At 39.4% G+C, this 26,069-nt stretch overlaps 1 non-coding gene across 1 annotated transcript; it reads left to right on the top strand.

Annotated features, from left to right (window-relative positions):
• Positions 1–23,350: 23,350 nt before the first annotated feature.
• On the top strand, positions 23,351–23,457 carry LOC141709459 (small nucleolar RNA R71). The gene has a single exon (XR_012570034.1). It is a non-coding gene; the product is annotated as a small nucleolar RNA R71 (small nucleolar RNA).
• Positions 23,458–26,069: the final 2,612 nt, after the last annotated feature.

The following is a 26,069-nucleotide window of genomic DNA, read 5'->3' as shown; positions in this document are numbered from 1 at the left end:
AATGAAGAATTGGAGGAGGAAGTATATGTTGAACAACCTTCAGGTTTTGTAGATTCCAAATATCCAGATTATGTCTACAGGCTTGATAAAGCACTCTATGGCCTTAAGCAAGCTCCAAGAGCATGGTATGAGACTTTATCTCAGTTTCTTCTGGAAAGTGGATTTAACAGAGGAACTATAGACAAAACACTATTCTACCTCAACCATAGAAAGGACTTACTTCTGGTTCAGATATATGTTGATGATATCATCTTTGGTTCTACAAATGACAGACTTTGCAAGAAGTTTGCCAAACTTATGCAGTCAAGATATCAAATGAGTATGATGGGGGAACTTAGCTATTTTCTGGGCCTTCAAGTCAAGCAGAATGAAGAAGGCACTTTTATTTGTCAAACCAAGTACACCAGAAATTTGCTGAAGAAATTTGGAATGCAAGATTGTTCAAGTGCATCCACTTCCATGGCCACTGCAACAAAACTGGACAAGGATACTGGTAAATCAGTAGATATTACTGAATACAGAGGTATGATTGGCTCTCTACTCTATCTAACTGCTAGTAGACCTGATATCATGTATGCTACCTGTCTTTGTGCAAGATTTCAAGCAGATCCAAGAGAACCTCACTTAACAGCTGTGAAAAGGATTTTCAAATATCTTAAGGGAACAGCTGATCTGGGATTGTGATATCCCAGAGAATCAGATTTTAAACTAATAGGTTACTCAGATGCAAATTTTGCAGGTTGCAAAATTGACAGGAAAAGCACAAGTGGAAGCTGCCAATTTCTTGGAGGAGATTGGTTTCTTGGTTTAGCAAGAAACAAAAGTCAATTTCCACATCAACTACAGAAGCAGAGTACATTGCTGCAGGAAGCTGTTGTGCACAGATTCTTTGGATGAAGAATCAGTTACTGGATTATGGGTTAACATATTTTAAAATCCCTATTTACTGTGATAATCAAAGTGCTATTGCTATGACAGGTAATCCAGTTCAACACTCAATGACAAAGCACATCAGCATTAGGTACCACTTCATAAGGGAACATGTGGATGAAGGTACAGTGGAATTGCACTTTGTTCCAACAGATCAACAACTAGCAGATATCTTCACAAAACCACTGTGTGAAGCTACTTTTACAAGATTGGTAAATGAACTTGGAATGGTTTCAGGTTCTTTCTCTAAATCTGCTTAGTTTTGTTCTGGTGCATCAGACTTTATGATCAGTATTTACAGAAATTACTCTCTTTGTGTATTCTGTGCTTAATTGAAAATTGCTTAAGTACTGATTGTTATCTGATGTGAATTTCTAAACTCTGATCGTGAAATGACTGTTTATGTGACTATTCTATCCTATGAGGATAACTGTGCTAGATGCTGACCTAGTAGTCTTCAATATACTAGAGATCCCATATTAGAAGTAATTATTTATGTGGAAATCCATTGACACAAGCAAATTCTGATATTGAGCTTAGTTAAGTTTACCTTGTCTATCTTATTACTAAGTCAAAAACTAGAAGAATGCTTCTCATCTGTTAAGTTCTGATGTTAATAAATCTGTTGAATGTACTAAGTACTGATAAACCTCTCTTATCAAAAGAAAAAGGAAAAGAAAAAGTAATAAAAATCAGGTACTCCTTCGAGGTCTAGAGTAAAAATGTGGAAGGGACGACCCAAGTGCATTGCTGGTATTAAGTAATATGCATCAGAAAAGCAAAATATTTTTCTTGGTGACTTTTCACACTCTATGATTACTGGAGAAATACTCTGATAATAGCATAAATTCTGATAAGCAGTCGTGACTCACTTACACTGAGAAGCCACTGCAAAATGGAATTTAAAAAGATGCACAAAATTAGCACAAGACAGTTGAGGTGGACTCATGCATGAACTCATTCAATAGCAGGCTTCAGAATAATGACAAATTTTAAGTAAAATTCTAGTTATGCCTTATTTCTAAGATGTACTGAAGTGAATCAGACTTTACTCTTTGTCTGATATTTAGCTTAATGCACACACTAACACTCCATATGAACGATGAAAATTTCTGTGGTGATCCATGTTGTTGTAGATGAACAGTTTATGTGTCAGATTGCATAAATTCTGAGGACAGGTTCTGTTGAAGGTTCTGAAGAATCGATATCAGAATTTGGATGAAGAATTACGGAGATAGGCATTCATTTTTCGAGTTAAGAAATCATGTTCTGATGACTGTTAAGTTCTGATATAAGTCTAAGTTCTGATATTAAATTCTGATCCTTTACTTGACTTATTTGTGATTACAATTTGAAACAGTCTCCTTTTCAATCAGAATATGTTTGGGTAGAATATTAACAGTCAATCTAATTAGGGTTAGTAGAACACGTACATGCACAATATTTTTTTTACTTGTTTGTTGTGTGCATTAAACCCGGTTTTACTTTTCCAATGACTATTATTCTTCTTCCAAGTCTAGGGAGACGGGGTAGAATTATTTCTACCTGTCAGCATTCAATTTCCTTGCATCTCCTGGCATTCTCTTGCCTATATAAACCAACACTTCACATCAGCCTACACAATATTTTTTTTCACATACTCACTCTCCTTTCCTTCATACCAACACAAACATGGTCAACTACAATATGTTCTTGAACTATGAGACCTTCAACATGGAGCTGAGCTGTGAGACATGGCAGCAGGAATGGCACGTAACTGTCATTCCTGATGAGATTTGGGACTCGGTTCCCCAGGAGGTTCTCACACACCTCCTGTTCTTTTACATGGATTACCATCGCCATCTGGAGCGATTGGAGAAAGAACGACTGGAAGCTCTCCGCCAACAAGAGCGAATCATTCGACTCGCTATTCTTTTTGTAGAGAGTCGAAAGAAGAAATAATTTATTTTCTTCTTCCTGTTTTTCTTCATCATCAGCTTTGTCCGGCTTTTTAAGCCAAGGACAAAAGCTGTTGATGTTAGGTTTAGAAACTTAGGACAGTCTTGTAATGCTCTGACGTAATTTAAATTTCATGAATGTATTCTCTTAATATATTAATGGAATTTCTGATTTTTGCAAGATTTTGTCTCTGAGATGTTTGAAATTTAACTGCACTGTTAAATTCTGATATATCCATGTTCTGATGATCATTTTAATCATTGATTTAAATTAAGTTCTGATTTTAAAATATCAGTACTTGTTTACTTGATCTATTTTGGTCCTTCTCACACTTGATTTTTTTTTCAGAATATTGGTTTTGCAGTGAAAATAATTGAATAAGTGGGAACAGTTTAAATTTTGAATTAAAACTGACTTACCTCAATTAATGGGATTATTGGGTAAGTGGAACGGTTTTTCCTTGAAAAACTGCATGTTATAAGTAATGATTACTGTTTTCCCATGCCCATTAACTATTCATTATTGCTGCATGTCTGACAGGTGTCCAACGGTATAAGAGAGAAGATTATACAATCTTTTATTTACTTTTACACTTTATCTCTCTTTCTTCACTTTTACTATCTCTCTTCTCCTGAAGTTGTTTTTTCATACAGACATTTTATCAAACACATTACAGACACTCTCAATTTTCAATTTTTCTCATGGCACCTAAGGATTTGATCATTGATGGAGCTAAGTTCGTTCCAAATAACTATGCTGCAATTCTCAATCATGATGAAGCTCCGTCTGAATTGCATTTTGTGCAAGATCTTCTTGCACACAGTGAAATTGGGTATGCATTAACCCAGCCTTCAGTCTTTTCAAACCAACAAGTTCTGACGTTTTGGCGGACTGGGCATTTTGATAATGGTGGTGCAACTGGTACTCCCAATATAGTTTTTGAAGTGGATGATTCTGAATATGTGGTAACTCCTGGTACAATTCGCAAGGCCTTACATTTACCAGAAGGCTGTATTTTTTCAACACCGGAGGAATCAACTCTACAAGAGCTAATGGACAGTTTGGGGTATGAAAGGAGTTTGGCTAAGCTTGGACAGTTGAAATGGGCACATATCAGAAATGAATGGAGCTTCTTCTTTGACTGCATCACTAAAGCCTTCGGGAATAAGTGTTCCAACTTTGATGCCATTCCAATAATGAGTCAGCACATCGAGTATGCAATTATTAACCAAACTCATTTTGATTTTGCAAGTGCTGTGATAGGTTTTATTGGGGATAGGATGACAGAGGATAGGAATGTTGTCTACTTTGCCAGATTTAGTCAGCTTATATATAATTTCTGTTGTGCTGATGAACCCCAATCTACTACTAACTTATATCCACCTTTTAAACTTGCAAAACGAGCCTTTAATGACTTGGTAAATGCTGACCTTAAGAAAACGGTGGTTAGACCTTTACAGATTACTCAGTCTGTAAAACAGATCTTGGTAAATGCTGATCCTGAAACCTATAGATCTGTTTATCCTGATGTCCAACCCACCACTACATCCCAAACACCACAGCAACCATCAGAACATACCACTCATACATCTATACCTCAACCCTCCCTCAGAACATATCTCAAATCATATCTCACACCTTCACAGACAGCTCAACCTTCATCCTCAGCATCTACTGTGAAGCCTTCATCTTCCAAGCCCAAGAGGACAAAAACTATTCCTCAAACACCACAGAAGAGAAGGAGGATTATTCTGAGAGATTAGACTGATAGTGAGGAACATGTTTCTGCATCAGAACCTGTTGTTACAGAAGCTGAGAAGGTTCCTTCTCAGAAGGATTCTGGCATTGGGGGATCTAAACTTCTCAAAAGGCTTAGAAGAATGACTTCTGCTGAACCTCCAAAGGAATCCCCACCTTCAAAGAGATACAAGAAACATAGAGCTAAAAGGTCAGCTTCAGATGATAAGGAAGCAGTAGCTAAGGAAGGTGATCAGGAATCTCTGATCTCAAAAGAACCAGAATTTACTGAAGCTACTGCATCTCCTTCTTCATTGTCCCCAACTCATGAAGCTGCTACAGACAAGGCAAACACACCATCTGTGTCTCTTATACATGAAACTGTATCTCCTATAGACCCAGGCACACGTGCTAAAATTGATATTCACAACCTGGTTGTGCCTGAGGTTCTCTACTTAGAAGCTCCAACAATAATTCATCCATCAACAACACCTATTACTGATGCTGCTCAAACTCCAGAATTGTCTACTACACCTTCTCTGCATCTAGATGTTGATGATCAGAATATAGGTGAGCATCAGGATATGGCTGTTGATCAGAACTTGGAACCAGATCATCACTTAGAGGATGATGCTGAAGCCTCAATTGCTTCTCATACTGCTGTTTTATCAGAAGATGCTGATTCTGTTAGTTCTGATGCTTCAAATGCTGATTCTACTGGTGATACTGCTATGAATGCAGATGCTGATGCAGCTGGTCCTTCAGGACATGCACCTCAACAAACTGTTCATAAATCTGAACTAGTTAAGAAGTTTGTTACAAGAGAAGCACCAGTACCTTGGAGTGAAACTCCTAGAGGACAGGAGTGGACTAAGGAATGGAACTCAGTTACCTTTGTTCCATCTGAAAAGATTCTTACTGAGCACTTGGCAAAAGCTGATGAGCTGTTCATTAATGATGATTTCAAGACACAACTTCGGGTCACTGCATTGAGTACTAGACATCTTCAAGGTCTCCATTCAACAACTCATGCAGAGTTACATAAAATTCAGGAAGAATTGCTCAAGCAAGAAACAGTTAAGAAACTTGAAAAGAAAAGTTTCTTTAAACCTACCTTTGGCAGAGTTGCTTACATTGAGAAGACCCAAGAGAAGCAACAGTCTCAGATTGATGATATTTTGAAAAATCAAGCTTCTCAGCAATCTCAACTCGATGAAATCCAAGCCTCAGTGGAATTGCTTGTCTCTCTTCTGTTACCTGCTGATGCCAAAAAGGGGGAGAAAGTAATTAAGTCCAAATGCAAAACTAATCAAACACTAAAGGGGAAGGATGATGAAAAAGATGACCAGGAAAACTCTGGAATGGGTGGAGGTCATGGTCAAGGTAGAAGTTTCTCATCAAGAAGAGCCGGAATTACAAGTCACAGGACAAGTTCTGATGCTGGAAAAAGAATTACTTCTGCTACTGGTAAAAGGATAAGTTCTGATGAACTTTTGGATCTTGATGAAGAAATGTCAAGACAGTTATTTCTTAAGGAAAATCCAGGAATGGACTTGGAGAGTCTAATGGAAGAAAAAGCTAGACTTAAGTCAGAAAAAGTCAAATCTAAATTTGAAGCTTCTATTGGTAAAAAGAAACTTCCAAAACTCAAAGGCATTGTGATAAAAGAAAGGACAAATCCTGAAGCAACCAAAGCTAAATCACAATTGCAGATAGATCCAAGGTCCAAGGGCAAAGAGAAAGTCGGTGAACCTATCAAGGTTTATGTGCCTCCTGTGGATGAAGAAATTACTGTTGAAGATGCTGATCTTGCTCTGACTTCAAGAAAAATTTATAAGACAACCTCTGACATGGCACAAGTTGTTCAGAGTCAAGAGAGAGTTAGTTTTGATATCTCAAAGAAGCGAGTAACCTCTGACATAGCTCAAGTTAACTTGATATCAGAAGATAAATCAAAGGAAACCTCTGACACTGCTCATGTTAAACCTTCAAAAATACTCCTACCAGGATTCACCAAAGCCAAACAGACTCAACCTTTGAAGACTGCTGCAAGTGGTTTTGAAGCAAGAGTAGTTACTGGAAAGGAAGCAAGAGATAAAACTGGATTGGGAAGTGCTGATGAAAGAAGAATACAGAACACAACCAATGATCCAACTTCCTTAAGTGAACCAGGTATTGGAGCAACTCCTGAAAGATTGAATCAACTAGAATCTGTACAGATGGTTTACCATACCTACTTGAAAGAACACATCATGTTGTACTTCATGACAGATGGTAGGTTTATCATATAAGGGAAAATGCCATTCCACTGAAGTATTTTGAAGAACTGGAACATGTATTATTCTTACTTCAAGTGAATGACAAAATAACAGAAAGTGCTACAAACTATTTGAAGAATCAGATTCAGAGACAGAAAAGGCTTTATTCTGTTAAGTCTGACAACACATATCTTCCAAAGTACAGAGATCACAAGGGTGATATTGTTGAGATGAATCCCAACTCTGCTAAGATTATAACTACCTTTCTAGGTTACGGGGCTGTGGAGTTCAATCTTGAGTCTGACAAGGCCTATTTGATCAGACTGGATCAGGACATAAAAAAAGCTAAAATTAATGATCTCAGGGCTGCAATCTTTCAAACTGGTGAAGATTCTGCAGAACTTAAAGATGCTAAAAGGAGGATGATTAATGAACTCAGATATGCTGAGAGATGTTTGTTGAAGAACTATCTCAGAACAACTCCTGACATCAGAGAGATCAGAAGATGAAGCCAAGTCAAGATCTACAACTGCTCAAATTCTGATATGAATACAGACTGAAGTTGTTATCAGAAGTTAAAATTGGTAAAGCTTTAAGGACTGTGAGTTGTAGTTATCTAGTCAAATTCTCATGCATTTGTACTTAATGTTTTTGACATCATCAAATATCTGTTAACTTGTATATTATGCTAATTTACAAGTTGGGGGAGATTGTTAGATATATTTGATAATGTCATGACTAATGTGATTTATGTTTAGTTTACAGATCTTACTTAAACAGGACAAATCGGTACTTAACTGAAATCAGCACTTATACTAAAGTCAGAACTTAAGTCTTCAGTACTTAAGGTTCAGAAGATATTTATCTGAAGATAATATCAGGACTTAAAGGAAACGTTCAGATAAGGAAAGCAGCTGATTTACAGGAAGAGAAGATCGAGATAAAACATAAGAAGAGATATGCATGGAGAAGGAATTCTATGAAGAATAGAATACTTGGAAGAAAAGATATCTGATTGATATATTTTAGGAAGCAGAATTATATTCCATATCAATTAGCGATTATCTTGTAACTGTGTAGTATATAAACACATATATAGGGTTTACACTATAAGTGTTGTTATTATCGAGAAGATTATTCATTGAAAACCCTAGCAGCTCTCGTGATATTTGTTCATCACTGAGAGAGGACAGTTCCATACTGTAATAAAGTTTATTGTTTTGAATAAAGTTTGTTTTCTGTTACTTGAGTTATTAAAGTTCGATTTGATTATGCTATACACTGTATTCACCCCCCTCTACAGTGTGTGTGACCTAACAGGATTACTAAACCTTTGGATGAAGAAACTTTCACTAGACTTGTAAGTGAAATTAGTTTGCTCAATTCTTCATCCTAAGGCAAGAACTCAGCTAATGTTGTGCAACAGATTAATCTCCAGTAAATCAAAATTAATTTGATTAAGGTGGAAATTAACTGAAATATGAATTATAAATATTTCAGAAATCTCTGTGTATTTGTCTTTAAAATTCATTTAACTTGGAATTTTTCAAATTATGAGTAAACTGCTTAGGTGTTAATTTACATTCTTAATATGTAAAATTAACTCAAGGCAGAATGACAATAACCAAAAGTATCTAGCAAACTGAGTTCTCGATAAGTATAAATTGACTTCTCGACAAGTCATTTTAGGACTTCTTGAGTGAGTCCTCGATAAGTCAACTCAATGACTTCTCGAGTGACTTCTCGATAGGTTTAAAATGACTTATCGACAAGTCCTTGTAAAGTTCTCTAATAATGATCATTCACAGAGTTCTCTACAAGTATAATTCTTGACTTATCAATAACTCAGAACTGAAATAATTTAAACTGATAAATTATTTTGGTAAATTACTTTTGGAAAATTTATTCTAATTTTATTTCGAATTTATTCAAATAAAAGTTAGAATTGATTCAGTCCGCTTTTTGGACAAACTGGGTATTTATTTGACATTTTGATGAGTCAAGTTTGAGTTCTCTATAGGAGTAATTTAAAATGACTTCTCGACATGTACTTCACTTCTTTAAATGACTTTTCGATAGACAACTCCAAATATCTATTTTTGAGTTCTCGACAAGTCATCTTCTTTTACTATAAATACCCAGACTTCTCGATACATACTTACTTACAGTTTTCGAGATCTAAAGTGACCTAGCTTTCAATCCATAACCGTTTTCTCTCTCGTTTTTCACTCTTTCTCAGAAATCTTTCCTACCCATTCATTCTCATCAATCAACCATGGCTCAAAATGTTGCTAGGGCATCTATCCCGGAGAAAGGAACTAATTATCTTGCTTTCACTGATGCAAACCAAACTCCTGATAGTTTCAAGGGGTTTGTAAAACTGCTGTCTGAATCCTATCTTGCAGGTGCTTTGACTGCAAATCCAGTACTGTATCTAAATATGCTGCATGATTTCTGGACTACAGCTGTAGTGAGGACTGATGTCAACAATAATTCTCTCTCTCTGGTGGTGACATGCACAATTGGAGGCCATAAAATAGAATTCAATGATCAAGATGTGAATAGAGCTTTGAGGCTGCCAACTGAGAATCTGGTGGAGGTGCCAACTCCTGATGAGCTGACTGAGTTTATGGACTTCATCAATTATGATGGGAGAATCAACCAGTCAAGCTTAAACAGAACCAATATAAGGAAGGAGTGGTCATTCATCTTTGACTCTGTAGTAAGGGCCTTTACTTGCAGAAAAACTGGATATGACAATATCTCAAGTGTTGTGCAAAAGTTGGTGTCTTCAATCGCCCACAATAGACACCTGAATGTTGGTCTGCTGATCTTGGAAGAACTTGCAACCAAGCTGATTATGCCACTAACATCTAGAGGTAAGGAAATATTCTTTCCTAGATTTATTATGTCCATTTTAAATAATAAAGTAGCTGACATACATCTGTTGAATGGTATAGATAGTACTAAGATAGGCAATTGTAAGCAAGTGTCCAAGATAATATTTAGATCACTTACTACAAAGAATAAGGTCAATGTAAGTCTGAAAATCACTCCATTTATGTTGGAAAGATTTAGGACTTATCCTTATTCTATGCCAGACATGAGATCAAATGCACAATCTAGTACAACTATGATTCCTGAACCCGTGGAAGTACAAACACACAATCACCAACAGGGATCTTCCCAAGCTGCAACCATTCTTTCACAACCTTTGGAAGCTAGGAAACCAACTACCTCATCTTCTCAAAAAAGTGAGGTCAGTAAAAAGAAGAGAAAGGGGATAAACCTAGTTGTGCTAAATGAGAGTGGTGAGGAGAAAACTGAAAGAGTACCACCTCTGGTCAAAAGATCCAAAAGAAGTAAACAAACTGAGTTGACCACTCTATCTTCCTCTACATCCTCCCAAAAGGATGCAGTTATAAAAACAACCAGGAGTGAGTCTGCATAGCCTGCACAAGAAGCAATTTAAGTGTATGGTAGGAGAAACAAGGAAGACACTCACTGTGAGAACACATCTCTTGAAGCTCTCTCATCTATTCAGGGGGAGCTGCCAACACTCACAACTGAACAACAATTTATTCTATCTAATATTTCTTCTATTCCAATTCCACTTGACTTCATTTCTCAAGTGCATCAAAAATCAAGTGACTTAGCTCAAGAAGCTTTGCTCACCACCCAGACACTTTATTCAGATGGTGAGAGGCTACATGTTGGGGTAGACCTTGATGACACCATCACAAACATGAGGGGTTCATCAGTCTTCACTGAAGACCCCATGGATATCTCTAATGCACCTTCATGTGCAAAAAAGTCCTCACAGACTAAAAGGTTTGAGGGTAGTACTCCTGAGGGGGAGCTATCTAAATCCTCTCCAATTCAATTGGAGGTTCCTTATGAAGGAACAACTCCCCTCACAACCCTAGCAGAAATTGCCTTTGCAGTTGAAGCTGGGAGTACAATTGCCCATGATCCTGTCATAGGGGAGGCAAGCTTAGCACATTCAAGTGCTAGTGTATTGCAAGACACACAAGGGTTTGAGGCTGGTGCACATGGAAGTAACCCAGTCAAATCCCCTCCAATTCAATTGGAGGTTCCCACTACAAGTGGAGGACAACGCATTGTCATAACCACAGAGAAATATGTGAGTCAAACTGTGATCTCAGTCACAGGAGTTTCTGAAGAACCATCAGGCTCTCAACCTCAACAACCTCATATACTCTCTCAGTGGTTACGAGAATCTGCCTCTCAACCAACTCATGTAGATAATCTACTAGTAGAGCAGATCTCTGGATTGGCTAACATCTCATAACATCTTTTAACTTCAAACATGAGCAACCAAGATTATCAAGCCATTATGCTTGCTTACAATGAAGAAGTTGAGGAGCACAACGAGAAAATTGTCAATGATGCGGAGCCAAATGAGAATGTGGATGCATGGCTGTCTGAGGACTTTGCCTTGGAGATGAATCAAGTTTTGGCCAGATTTAGAGAAGAGTATGTTACTATTCTGGGCAGCAATGTAAAAGACTTGAGTCCAGAAGCTGTCTATGATGCCATTACAGATGTATACAAAGCCTAGCTCAAAGCATTTCATCTGTTTTGTAAGGCTCTTGAAATCAAGCTCACTGGTCATGAAGACAGAATCAGAAAACTGGTGAATGAGAAAATGGACATGATCATACCATCTCAAGAGCAGATCTCTTCGAAATTCAAGCATTTTTCTGAGCAAATGGCTAGGATGGATCTTGCCTCTATTGAGAAGGAAGTCAAAAATCTCAAACTATCCTTCATAAATCTCCATACAGTGATCCAGCAACAAATTACTCACTCGAATGAGACCAAGGTCGAGCTGGATCAACTTCACCAGAGCAGATATAAACCTTCAGCATTGCTGATGGAAGGAATCAAAGAGGCTGTAGGAGAACACTTTGGCACATCTAGCAGCTCTTATCAGCCTGGATCCACCTCAACAAATCTGCAAATTCAGTCTCTACAGGATCAAGTCACAGCATTGTAAGACTCCAACTCCTCTCTCACTGCACAAATTCAGGCTTTGACATCTCTTGTCAAGAGTCAACAAACAGACATCCAAACTCTGGTAGACTCCCATAAGCATCTTCAAATGCAAAATTCCATAGCTTTAGGAGCCATCATGGGTAAACTCAACATATCACTACCTTCTTTTCCTGAACAAGTAAGACCTGAAATCCCTACTCCCCTTCTCATGCCTGTCAACAAGACAGAGGCTAGGCTGGCACAGTCAAGGTCATCTCAACAAGTCCAAAATGCTGAAGAGAGTTTAAATCAAAAAATTGATATTGGAATGGAAAGACTTTTTAAGGCAGCTGAGGGTCCCAGTCAAAACAGAGAATTTGATGAACTGCTTTAGGCACCCAGAGTTTCTCTCAGTAATAATTTCTTCACCTACAAGAAAGCATTGGATAGGACAATAAATTCAATAAGAGTGATCTTGGTAACTAAAGACAATTTCAAGGAAAGAAGGATAGTGGTCAACATCAATGACTCAGGGGTAGACAGATATATGCAGGTATCCCGTAACTATCTTATCTCTAGGAGGGCATCTGAATTAGATGTTTTGATTGGCAAAGTCAAAATTGTGATTCATGAAGATACTCTCTTGCTAACAGAGTTGAAGAATGCACAAGTAGCTGCTTTCCCAGAAGCTTATCTACAGCCTAGTAAGGGAGTGGCATACATTTGTTCTACTACCAAGCATTTCAAACATTTTCAAGTTCCTAAACAGTGTGTCATGGCAAACAAAAGGCTCATTATGACTCTTGAAACCGAGCTGAAAGTAAAAAGGAACAAGACTGTTGAAGATGAGGAGATGATAAAGTTGTTGAGAAGATATCTGGATAATGCAGAAGCAAACTTGCCCAAACAAAAATCAACAAAGATGATTTGGATGATGATGAGCAGAAGAAAGATGATCAAAATTCTTCTGGCTTAAATTCAAGTCAGTCTACTAAGCCATCTGGAAGCAGGGGTGGAGAGAAGAAGGAGGATGACAAGAAAGATTAAGACACAAGGAGAAAAGGGGAAAGGAAGAGAAGAAAACCTCATGATGACTCAAAAAATCAAACAACCCTAAATATCCAAATACAACCACCTCACACCTCAGCTCAACTCGCAACATCAACTATCTCTAACATCAAATCTTCCCAAATGCCTAAGCCAAAATTTCTTTACACACAAACTGCCAACTCCTTCCTAAAAATTCCAATCATCTCAAGCCTCACAAACTTCAAGAAAATAACAACCCTGCCTTTAGCCAAACCTTCACTAAAGTTCAATCTCAAATCTGTGGGAAGAAAGCCTAAGAAATTCAAGCCTATAAAGGAAGTGGAAGTCGCTGAAAGGGCCATCTGTAATTGCTTCAAAGAATCTGACTTTTTACCTCTAAATTGGTGCATCACAGATGAAGATTATTTTCAAAATTTAGCTGAGGAAATTGTCAAAGTCTGGGTTGTATCACTGAGAGAAGTCAGACTCTATTTTAAGGATGGTACATTCACTCTTCTAAATAAAAACCTAATGGATTCTTTGACTCCTGCAGAAATTAAGAGAGTGCTAAGTTTGTTAAAAGGCAAGGACACTATTACAAGGACTTGTAGATCATCTTTGGCTGAATGGTTGATTGAAAGGGAGGAAACAAAGAAAAGAGATAAGGCTGAAGCTGAAGAAAGAAGAAGGAAATATGATGAAGAAATAGATATGTTTATAAAAAGATTAGAAGAGTTGAAAGCAAAAGGAATGAGCAGAATTTCTAAAGATGGTAGATTTCTAAAAATTAAAGTTGGTGGATTCTCAAGATTCAATTTAGAGTATCTGGACCAAGGGTATCCTAAGGCAGCAAGGCAAAAACTTGTGGAATCTCTAAGTGGAATACTCATCATAGAAGAACACGAAGCTCCTTTTAACTGATCAAACAAGTCATCGATTCACGGTAGAGGGTACTTATTCTTAATCGTCAACTTATATAATTAGCGATAATCAATGCACAATCTCATACTTCCATCTTTTTTCTTTACAAACAATACCGGTGCACCCCATGGGGATACACTCGGGCGAATCACTCCTTTATCCAATAATTCTTGAAACTGCGCTGCCAATTTCTTCATCTCGACTAGCGCCATACAATAAGGAGCTTTCGATACTGGTTCCGTTCCAGGAGCCAAATCAATCGTAAACTCGATCTCTCTATCTAGAGGTAGTCCAGGCAATTCATCCGGAAACACATCAGGAAAATCTCTTACTACTGGAATATCTTCAATCCTCACGGATTCTTTCTCCACGTCCTTAACATGAGCCAAATAAACTTTGCATCCTTGACGTAATAATCTCCTTGTCTCGATAGCCGTTAGAAATTTATTCTCTTGTCTTTTCCCTTTGAATATCACTTCATCACCATCCTTGGTTCTTAACTACACCTTCTTACTTTTACACTCTATTTGTGCCTCGTGGTTTGTGTTAGGGCGAAATCACGCACTAATATTCACGCAAGTATACGCGTTCGTAAGTAATATAGAATACTTTCTAGTTCGTTCCCTCAGAGACTCAGACTAAGTTATTGTCTAATTAAACTCACTCACCAATGTATGATTACTTCTCAATGTTAAGGTAACACTTAAAATTGTTGATTAAATATTAACTATAATTAACTACTTAATTAACCACTTAACTAACACTTCAATTTATCAATAATAAAACACTCATGAGATCACAACTTCATTATTACTTCCTTCTATAGCCATTGTTATTACCTTTAGCATGTGACAGTGATGATATTAATCGAATAACACGGAACTGATAAAAGCCAACTTTCATTGTACTAATACCATTCTACCAAACATCCACAATTAAGATAGAATTTGAATAGTCATCAATTATGTTGAGTTCCTATATGTCTACAGAAATTGACAACACAACGATTTAAGCACAAGTTATTCCTTTTGATTACATAGGGCAAATAAAACTGTTAGAGTTACCCACTAATCATTCACAACGTACATGAACCTATGCTAGCATGGCAAGTTCTAAATCTCAAGATCCACCGTCGCTTCACAAGAGATTAACACCCTATCTTATATGTTCGCGACGCACATAAGACGAATACGCACAACCAATACTAGATATCATGCAATCATCACACACTAAAGTATTAAACAATTAACTAAAGAATTTCATAATAAATCCGTTGCAACCCCATGATCAAAATTAGCCCATAATAGAACTTATCGCCATCATGGGTTCATATGAAATCATGATAAACAACACAAGAAAATAATAACTAAACTAATTATATTAAAACAGAGTACGTCACAAGAGTAAATAAGTCAAAGCAAGAAAACTAGCATCCAACATTACAACGAAACAAGAATTACAAGAATATATGCTTCCCCTTCGTTGCGGTGTGCTAAATCGGTCTTCTTCCTTATCTCCTTCGCTTCTTGCGCCAAACACAATCTAAAACATAATCTCCTTCTTTTTCTCCATGAAAACGTCTCAAATCTACTTATATAATAGTCCCATAAAACTCAGATTACATAGAAGTTGGAAGCCAAACAGAAGTAGAAGTCTAAAATAATTCAGCTTTTTCCCCGACCCTGCGCGGCCGCTCAGCATTTCTGCGCGGGCGCGCAAGGCTGCTGCGTGGCCGCTCAGCATTGCTGCGCGGGCGCGCAGGACCCTACTGGAAAAAATCCAGGTTTGCTCCGTTTCTTCGCCGTAATCTGCCCGTTCTTTTCCTCTCGCAATGGTGAACACATGCCAAGGCTTATTCTTGATGATTCCTCCTCTGAAATGCAACTAATACCCTGAAATGCATAAACACTAGAAAAACGCATCAAATACACAAAATACTTGATTTCAAGACACCAATTTAAGCCATTTTAAGACGTTCTAAGTGGTATAAAATGCCACTTATCACACCCCCAAACTTAAATCGATGCTTGTCCTCAAGCGTCACAGACTCAAAACAAATAAAAATATGCATGAATGCAATCTATATGAAAATGCAACGATCCCCCTTACTGCAATTAACCAACCAAATTGTCACGTCTCAACGAATGCAGTTAGACACTAAAGATCAATAAACTCATGCAAACGGACATACATCCAGAAACGTGGTGTGTGCAAATGCTTACCAGATATGCTTCAGAACTAGACCAATTACTATGACTAGACTATCCTCAAGGCAATCCTACGATTATACAAAGAATAAAAATTCTAGGCACAAAGTGATATACAACACTACAAGAACTCTGGAGCTTACTACGGAATTGTGCTTTTTATTTACAACTCAAATGCTTATTTGACCGTGCAATGAGTGAGGTCCACAAAAGACTTATACAATGGTATCCATGTAACGAGCGTTAGGTTAGCGGATCCCAGACTCTAAAAGCCTTAGGTCACTAGGCACAAAGTCCCCTAAGAACTTAATAACTCGAATACCAAAGAGCCCACTCTTGATCAATTATGCAATTTTTTTTTTCTTTTCTTTTCTGAGCAAGTGCGTTTCGCTCCATCTTGCTCAACCCTAGACTACTCGCATAACATGCGAGCCGGCTACTAGCCATTTGACGCCTAGCCACAACTAGCAACAAATTCCATTTTTACTCCATTTTTTTTTCTTTTTCATGCCTTTACCACTAAGAACCTATTATCAAATTCTAAGCATAATAAATAGATTATCCTCGAAAATAATCAGATCATAACAACAATCTAGCCCTTAAGCATTCTCTAAGACTTAGTGAAAATACAAGTGCTTCTAGCATGCATATCAACCTACACAACTTAATATCACTTTAATGCTATCACTACACTCGCATCAATATCACAATTCAGTCGATAAATCATTGTAAAAGGGATCATGGTATATGCATGAGCTATATGATATGACAAACAAATAAAGCTATATAAAAAAAACTATATGGCAAAAATTATGCAACTATATGAACTAACTATCATGAATATGCAGCTATATGACACACACAAAATATTCCTTAACTACCACCCCCAAACTTAAAATCTTCACTGTCCCCAGTGAAGGTAGTAGAAAGGAACACAGGGTATACCTACTCGGAGTCATCATCATCATCACCCTCAGTGGGTGGAGTATCAGGCGGCGGGTATGCAGAGTCCTCACCAAAAACTGGCCACTGGATATCAGCTCCAAGGCCTCGAAAAGCAGTCCCTAACGCAAGAGTGAGCTCCTGAGCAAATCTGCTCTGCGTCTCATACATGGCATCCATCCGCCTTGAAAGCCTCCTATACTGGGCATCACCCATCCCAGCACCCTCCTGAGCTCTCGAAGAACCAGCCTCACCACGCCCTGGCCTAGCCATAGTAGCACCTCGTGCTGGACGCCCTCCTGGAAGACGATAACCCAGCCCATGCTCCTCAGGCTCACCACCGGTCCACTCCTGCATCCCATTCAGAGTGCCAGAATCTATCGGAGCTGCTGGCAACTGGAACTGCTCATGAGCCGACCAGTTCACTCCTACTGCTCGGCATAGCTTCGTAACCGTGGATGCATAAGGGATGTTCATATGCTTTGCTCCCCTCAAAAACTTCAGAATTCCTTGGTAGATAAACTCACCAAGGTCCACATAGTATTCCTCATTCAGAATTCCCCACAACAACTGTGCTCTCTCAACTGTGACCTCGTGTGCATGTGAAGAAGGCAAAATATTAGCACATATAAATGCATTCCATGCACGGGCATACCTGTTCATGGCGATCGCCGGAAAGTGACGATACTCATTATTGGCTGGACTGCGGTTCCAAACTGTGCCCGGTTGACAGAGAGTCGCACAAATCAAATCCAAGTCAAAATCCTCAGCAGTCTTTTCATTCCAGTTCTCCTCCTCGGGCTTCCTCTCTCGCTGTCCAATCACACGGCGAATCGCCGCGGGATGATAATCAACCGTCAGCCCACGAACTACAGAAAACCCATTCTTTTCAGCCTTCACATTCGCGTAGAACTCGCGAACAACGCTCATCGGTACTGCTTCGGGTGACTCATAAAAAGCTATCCACCCCTTCTCTACAATCATGGGCAACAACTCACCATCCCTCCCTCATGGTAAAACCCCCTCTCCTTCAGAATCGGCTTCCCCAACAGCCTAGTGTACTCCTCCTCCGCAGCTCTGTCAGTTAACCGAGGCCTTGCAGCAGTACCCCTTGATGAATCAGCAGTAGAAACTGTGCTGCTGCTGTCAATAGTGCGTGCTCTCTTGGGTGCCATTGATTTGTGAATAAAAGTGTGTAAGAACTGATTTTTGATGTTTATGAGAGGGTTTAAGTGTAGGAAGTTTGTGGGAGATATGTAGGATAGGTGTATGTATATATAGTGTGTGGAGTAGGTTAAATTAGATTAGGAGTGGGGTTGAGGGATAAAATCATGGGGTAATGGGAAAAGAATTCGTGGGTTTATGGGCTGTGATGGGTTTTTGTGTTTTTGTTTTTTTTTTTCTGAACTGTAAAAAATTTTCTGGAACTCGACCCCTGCGCGGCCGCTCAGCATTTCTGCGCGGGCACGCAGCAAGCTGCGCGGCCGCTCAGCATAGCTGCGCGGGCGCGCAGAGGGTCTCTGGAAATTTTTTTTTCCAGCCCTTGTGTTTTTGGATAGGTTATTAACTTCTAAGGGTTCCTGTAACAATAATTCATGGGTTGCCTCCCACGCAGTGCTTTTTTTTCGTCATTAGCTTGACGTTCCGTACCTTTCTCAAGTAGTCAACAAAATGGCACTAACCACCTCTCGGTTTGCCATGTCCCCATAGTAGTGCTTCAACCGCTGACCGTTAACCTTGAATGCTTGGTCCGAATCATTCTCAAAAATTTCCACCGCTCCATGTGGAAACACAGTTTTGACAATAAAAGGTCCAGACCACCTTGATTTCAACTTCCCAGGAAAAAGTCGGAGCAGAGAGTTGAATAACAGAACTTGTTGCCCTGGCACAAATAACTTAGGATGTAGCTTCCTATCGTGCCACCTCTTCACCTTTTCCTTATACATTTTGTTATTCTCGTACGCTTGAAATCGAAATTCATCAAGTTCATTAAGCTGAAGCATTCTTTTCTTACCAGCTGCATCTAAATCCAGGTTCAATTTCTTCAATGCCCAGTAGGCCTTATGCTCAAGCTCCGCCGGTAGATGACATCCCTTACCGTACACCAACTGAAACGGTGACATCCCAAGTGGAGTTTTGTATGCTGTTCTGTAAGCCCAAACAGCTTCATCGAGCTTTAAAGACTAATCCTTCCTTGACGGACAAACAACCTTCTCTAGAATGCGCTTTATCTCTCTGTTAGACACTTCCGCTTGACCATTTGTTTGCGGATGATAGGCAGTAGCTACTCGATGATTCACATTATAACGCTGCATCATAGAAGTGAACTTACGGTTGCAAAAATGCGATCCTTCATCACTTATGATTACCCGAGGCGTTCCAAACCTTGTGAAAATTTGCTTATGAAGAAAATTTAGCACTGCCTTTGCATCATTTGTCGGTAAAGCTTTAACTTCGACCCATTTTGAGACATAATCGACTGCCAACAAGATGTACTGATTATTGCAAGAAGAGATAAAAGGCCCCATAAAATCGATTCCCCATACATCAAAGACCTCGACTTCAAGCATCACATTTAATGGCATCTCATCCTTCCTTGACAAATTTCCCACTCTTTGGCAACGATCACACCTTAAAACAAACTGATGAGCATCCTTGAACAAAGTAGGCCAGAAAAAACCTGCTTGCAGAATACGAGCTGCCGTCTTCTCACCTCCATAGTGTCCACCATAAACCGTGGAATGGCAGTCTCGTAATATCCCCTCCGTCTCACAGAACGGGATACATCTCCTGATGATCTGATCAGCTCCCTGTCTAAACAAATATGGTTCATCCCACATATACCACTTCACCTTATACAGAAACTTCTTCTTTTGAGCGGATGTCAAATTACGCGGCATTATATTGCTGACAAGATAGTTTACAATATCTGCAAACCATGGTTCTTCCTCCTGAATTGCAAACAACTGCTCATCCGGAAAAGATTCATTGATTAACGTCCTATTTTGTGAAGTAGAATCGGGATTCTCCAACCTAGAGAGATGGTCAGCTACTTGATTCTCGGTACCTTTTCTATCTTTGATCTCTAACTCAAATTCCTGAAGTAAAAGCACCCAACGAATGAGTCTCGGCTTCGAATCCTTCTTAGAAACCAGATAGCGAATAGCTGCATGATCAGTGAATACTGTTACTTTCGTACCAAGCAGATAAGATCGAAATTTCTCAAAGCCAAAGACTATAGCCAAAAGCTCCTTCTCAGTAGTGGTGTAGTTCAATTGGGCCCCATTTAAAGTCTTACTCGCATAGTAGACCACATGGAAGAGATTTTTCTTGCGCTGTTCCAGAACTGCACCTACCGCATAGTCACTCGCATCACACATCATCTCAAACGGTTCTGTCCAATCTGGTGCTGTAATAACTGGTACAGTGATCAAACTCTTCTTGAGAGTCTCGAATGCTGCCAAACATTCATCATCAAATTTGAAAGGCACATCTTTCTCAAGTAAATTGCACAACGGCTTAGATATCTTTGAAAAGTCCTTGATGAATCGTCGATAAAAACCCGCATGACCGAGAAAACTACGGATTCCTTTCACCGAATTAGGTGGGGGAAGATTTTCAATGACTCCCACCTTGGCCTTGTCCACCTCCAGACCTTTGCTAGAGACCTTATGCCCAAGGATAATGCCTTCACGCACCATAAAATGACATTTCTCCCAATTAAGCACCAAATTAGTTTCCACGCATCTTTTGAGTACGGCGCGCAGATTATTCAAACATTCATCATATGAGTGTCCAAAGACGGAGAAGTCATCCATGAACACTTCGACGTTATTTCCAATCATGTCAGAGAATATAGCCATCATACATCTCTGAAAGGTGGCCGGGGCGCCACATAACCCAAACGAAACTCTACGAAAAGCAAATGTGCCAAATGGACAAGTGAAGGTAGTCTTTTCCTGATCCTCTGGTGCAATACAAATCTGATTATACCCGGAATAACCATCCAGAAGACAAAAATACTCATGTCCCGCAAATCTGTCAAGCATTTGATCAATGAATGGGAGAGGGAAGTGATCCTTCCTTGTGGCTTTGTTCAATTTTCTATAATCCATGCATACTCTCCATCCTGTAACTGTTCGAGTAGGGATGAGCTCATTCTTTTCATTTGCGACCACAGTGATACCTCCTTTCTTAGGTACACATTGCACGGGGCTCACCCACGAGCTGTCAGAAATAGGATAAATGATGCCTGCATCTAGCCATTTCAGAATTTCTTTCTTCACCACCTCCTTCATGATCGGGTTCAGTCTTCGCTGCTGTTCCACAGTTGGCTTACTACCTTCCTCTAACAGAATTTTATGCATACAATATGAATGACTTATCCCCTTGATGTCTGCTATAGTCCATCCTATAGCCGATTTGAATTCTCTCAAAATCCTTAAGAGCTTGTCTTCCTCACTACCTGAAAGGTCAGCTGAAATAATAACAGGTAACGTAGATGAATCACCTAAAAAAGCATACCTCAAGTGTTCAGGTAATGGTTTGAGCTCCAAGGTAGGTGCTTCCTCTATTGATGGTTTGAGCTTCCCTTCAGCATTCTTAAGGTCAGAAGTACCAAGAGATTCAAATGGTATGTCGAGCTTTCGCTTCCATGGAGAAGCGTTCAGATATTGTAATTGCTCGTTGCTATCTTCATCATTGCTGTCAAAATCCCCCACTAAGGCCTTTTCCAATGCATCAGACATTAGCATGTGATCGAGTTTCGAAGTAACTGCGGAATCAATCACATCCACTTTTAAGCACTCCTCATCTTCTGTAGGGAATTTCATTGCCTTGAATACGTTGAAGGTCACATCCTGATCTTGGACCCGCATAGTAAGTTCCCCTTTTTGCACATCTACCAAGGTACGGCCAGTAGCCAAGAAAGACCTCCCCAAGATTAAGGGAATCTTCTTATCTTCCTCAAAATCCAGAATAACAAAATCTGCAGGAAAGAAGAGCTTATCCACCTTGACGAGCACATCCTCAACTATGCCCCTTAGGTAAGTAATGGAACGGTCCGCCAATTGTAGCGACATGTATGTGGGTTTTGGATCAGGCAGATCCAGCTTTTTAAAGATCGATAAGGGCATCAGATTAATGCTTGCTCCCAAATCACAAAGGCACTTGTCAAAAGTTAGATTGCCAATGGTGCAAGGAATGGTGAAGCTTCCTGGATCTTTAAGTTTTGGTGGTAACTTTTGCTGCAGAACAGCGCTGCATTCTTTCGTGAGAGCAACGGTTTCAAGGTCATCCAGTTTCACCTTCCTTGAAAGAATAGTCTTCATAAACTTCGCATAACTAGGCATTTGTTCCAGAGCCTCAGCGAAAGGTATATTGATATGAAGTTTCTTGAACACCTCCAGAAACTTCCCGAACTGTCTATCCAGCTTTTATTGCTGCAATCTCTTAGGAAAAGGTGGTGGAGGATAGAGCTGTTTCTCCCCTGTATTAGCCTCAGGAAGAGTGTGTTCAACAGTAGTCTTCTTTGGTTCCGCCACTTTCTCCTTTTGCTTAGATTCTTCATCTCTAACTTCAGCTTCGACTTCTTTTGCCTTTTCAGCATCAGCTACTTTTCCAGACCTTAGGGTAATAGCCTTGACTTGCTCTTTAGCTTCCTTCCTGCCTGGTACTTCCGTGTCACTGGGAAGAGTGCCAGGTTGACGATTGAGCATTGTATTGGCTAATTGACCGATTTGATTTTCCAAGGTCTTGATAGAAACCGCCTGACTCTTGCACAACAGCTTAAGTTCCTCAAAATCAGCACTAGTAGGTGCTGCTGCACTTCCCTGTTGAGGATATGATTGCCTTGTAGCATACTGCTGTGGTTGCTGGAATCCAGGTGGGTTAAACTGTTTACTTACTCCTTGCTGATATGTTGGCTGAATAGCATTCTGATTATTCCCCCAGCTGAAATTTGGATGATTTCTGTTGTTAGGATGATAGGTCGCTGGCACAGGCTGCTGTTGTCGCTGATAATTATTCACATACTGAACAGATTCGTTGACAAGAGAACACTGATCCGTAGCATGAGAACCTGCACAAAGCTCACAAACCATAGCTATTTGATTAACTCCATACGTAGCCAAAGAATCAACCTTCATTGATAGCGCTTGGAGCTGGGCTGCAATAGCGGTGGCTGCATCAACTTCCAGAATACCTGCTACCTTGCCTGATGTCATCCTCTGAGTTGGGTTTTGATGCTCATTTGCAGCCATTGTCTCGATAAGATTATACGCCTCAGTATAGCTTTTAGCCCATAAGGCTCCTCCAGCTGCTGCATCGAGCATGGGCCAAGATTGGGCCCCCAAACCATTATAAAAACCAGTGATTACCATCCAATCCGGCATTCCATGATGTGGACATTTTCTCAACATTTCCTTGTAGCGTTCCCAAGCCTCGCACATAGATTCTGTAGGTTGCTGCGCAAACTGAGTAAGAGCACTCCTCATAGCAGCAGTCTTTGCCATTGGATAAAACTTCACCAGAAACTTTTGCGCAAGATCTTGCCACGTAGTGATGGACCCAGCTGGTTCAGAATGTAACCAGTCTTTAGCCTTATCCCTCAGTGAGAATGGGAAAAGCCTCAACTTGATAGCCTCATCAGTCACGCCATTATACTTAAAAGTGCTGCAGATCTCGACAAAATTCCTTATGTGCATGTTGGGGTCTTCAGTTGCCGCTCCTCCAAAAGAAACAGAATTCTGCACCATCTGAATAGTGCCCGGCTTGATTTCAAAGGTGTTAGCTTGAATAGCCGGATGAAGGATGCTTGACTGAATGTCATCAATTTTAGACCGAGAAAAATCCATAAGAGCTGGATCAGCTTGAACAATACGATCTCCCATGTTTACTGGTTCTTTCTGCTCAGTTCCTGAATCCGAATCCACAAAATCTAACTTCTCCGGAGTATCAAGAACTTCATCTTTCTCCTCAGCTGTATCTAAGGTCCTCTTGCGAGCACGAGAACGAGTTTGCATAAACGCTTGCTAAAGTACCTGAAACACAACCGAAAAGAGTAATTAACTACTACGTCCTAATCACTGAGTCCTAATGACCAATGATGGTAAGTACATAAACTAAACAAATACGCCGAGTCCCCGGCAGCGGCGCCAAAAACTTGTTAGGGCGAAATCACGCACTAATATTCACGCAAGTATACGCGTTCGCAAGTAATATAGAATACTTTCTAGTTCGTTCCCTCAGAGACTCAGACTAAGTTATTGTCTAATTAAACTCACTCACCAATGTATGATTACTTCTCAATGTTAAGGTAACACTTAAAATTGTTGATTAAATATTAACTATAATTAACTACTTAATTAACCACTTAACTAACACTTCAATTTATCAATAATAAAACACTCATGAGATCACAACTTCATTATTACTTCCTTCTATAGCCATTATTATTACCTTTAGCATGTGACAGTGATGATATTAATTGAATAACATGGAACTGATAAAAGCCAACTTTCATTGTACTAATACCATTCTACCAAACATCCACAATTAAGATAGAAGTTGAATAGTCATCAATTATGTTGAGTTCCTATATGTCTACAGAAATTGACAACACAACGATTTAAGCACAAGTTATTCCTTTTGATTACATAGGGCAAATAAAACTGTTAGAGTTACCCACTAATCATGCACAACGTACATGAACCTATGCTAGCATGGCAAGTTCTAAATCTCAAGATCCACCGTCGCTTCACAAGAGATTAACACCCTATCTTATATGTTCGCGACGCACATAAGACGAATACGCACAACCAATACTAGATATCATGCAATCATCACACACTAAAGTATTAAACAATTAACTAAAGAATTTCATAATAAATCTGTTGCAACCCCATGATCACGATTAGCCCATAATAGAACTTATCGCCATCATGGGTTCATATGAAATCATGATAAACAACACAAGAAAATAATAACTAAACTAATTATATTAAAACAGAGTACGTCACAAGAGTAAATAAGTCAAAGCAAGAAAACTAGCATCCAACGTTACAACGAAACAAGAATCACAAGAATATATGCTTCCCCTTCGTTGCGGTGTGCTAAATCGGTCTTCTTCCTTATCTCCTTCGCTTCTTGCGCCAAACACAATCTAAAACATAATCTCCTTCTTTTTCTCCATGAAAACGTCTCAAATCTACTTATATAATAGTCCCATAAAACTCAGATTACATAGAAGTTGGAAGCCAAACAGAAGTAGAAGTCTAAAATAATTCAACTTTTTCCCCGACCCTGCGCGGCCGCTCAGCATTTCTGCGCGGGCGCGCAAGGCTGCTGCGCGGCCGCTCAGCATTGCTGCGCAGGCGCGCAGGACCCTACTGGAAAAAATCCAGGTTTGCTCCGTTTCTTCGCCGTAATCTGCCCGTTCTTTTCCTCTCGCAATGGTGAACACATGCCAAGGCTTATTCTTGATGATTCCTCCTCCGAAATGCAACTAATACCCTGAAATGCATAAACACTAGAAAAACGCATCAAATACACAAAATACTTGATTTCAAGACACCAATTTAAGCCATTTTAAGACGTTCTAAGTGGTATAAAATGCCACTTATCAGTTTGACAACCAATCCATTCCTAATATAACCCCGAATTCTCCTAACTTAAAAGGAATTAAGTCAGCAGAAAAGTGCCGACTTTCTATTACCACATCACAATCGGGACAAACCTTATTAACAATGACTTTCTCTTCATTTGTACCTCTATAATCAAATTAGGTTCTAGAGGGTACACAACACAATTTAGTCTATCAAGAATACTTTCAGAAATAAAAGATCTAGTGGCTCCAAAATCCATCAATACTTTTACTTCTACTAAGTTAAAAACGAGCATACCTGCCACCACGTCCACATCTTGCACATCATCTTTCATTGTCATATTAAAGGTCCTAGCTCTGGGTTGAGATGATGGTATTGGGAGAGGCGGCGGTCCAGCAATCCTAAGAACATTGGCCTTCTGAACATGCTCCTTGCAGTTTCTGGCCATATGGCCCACCTTTCCATATTTGAAACAAGCTAAGTCAGGCTTCTTTGCTCCATTTGGA

The sequence above is a fragment of the Apium graveolens genome, chromosome 2 (assembly GCF_009905375.1).
Source record: "Apium graveolens cultivar Ventura chromosome 2, ASM990537v1, whole genome shotgun sequence".
NCBI lineage: Eukaryota > Viridiplantae > Streptophyta > Magnoliopsida > Apiales > Apiaceae > Apium > Apium graveolens.
This window is presented reverse-complemented; position numbering and strand designations above follow the sequence as displayed.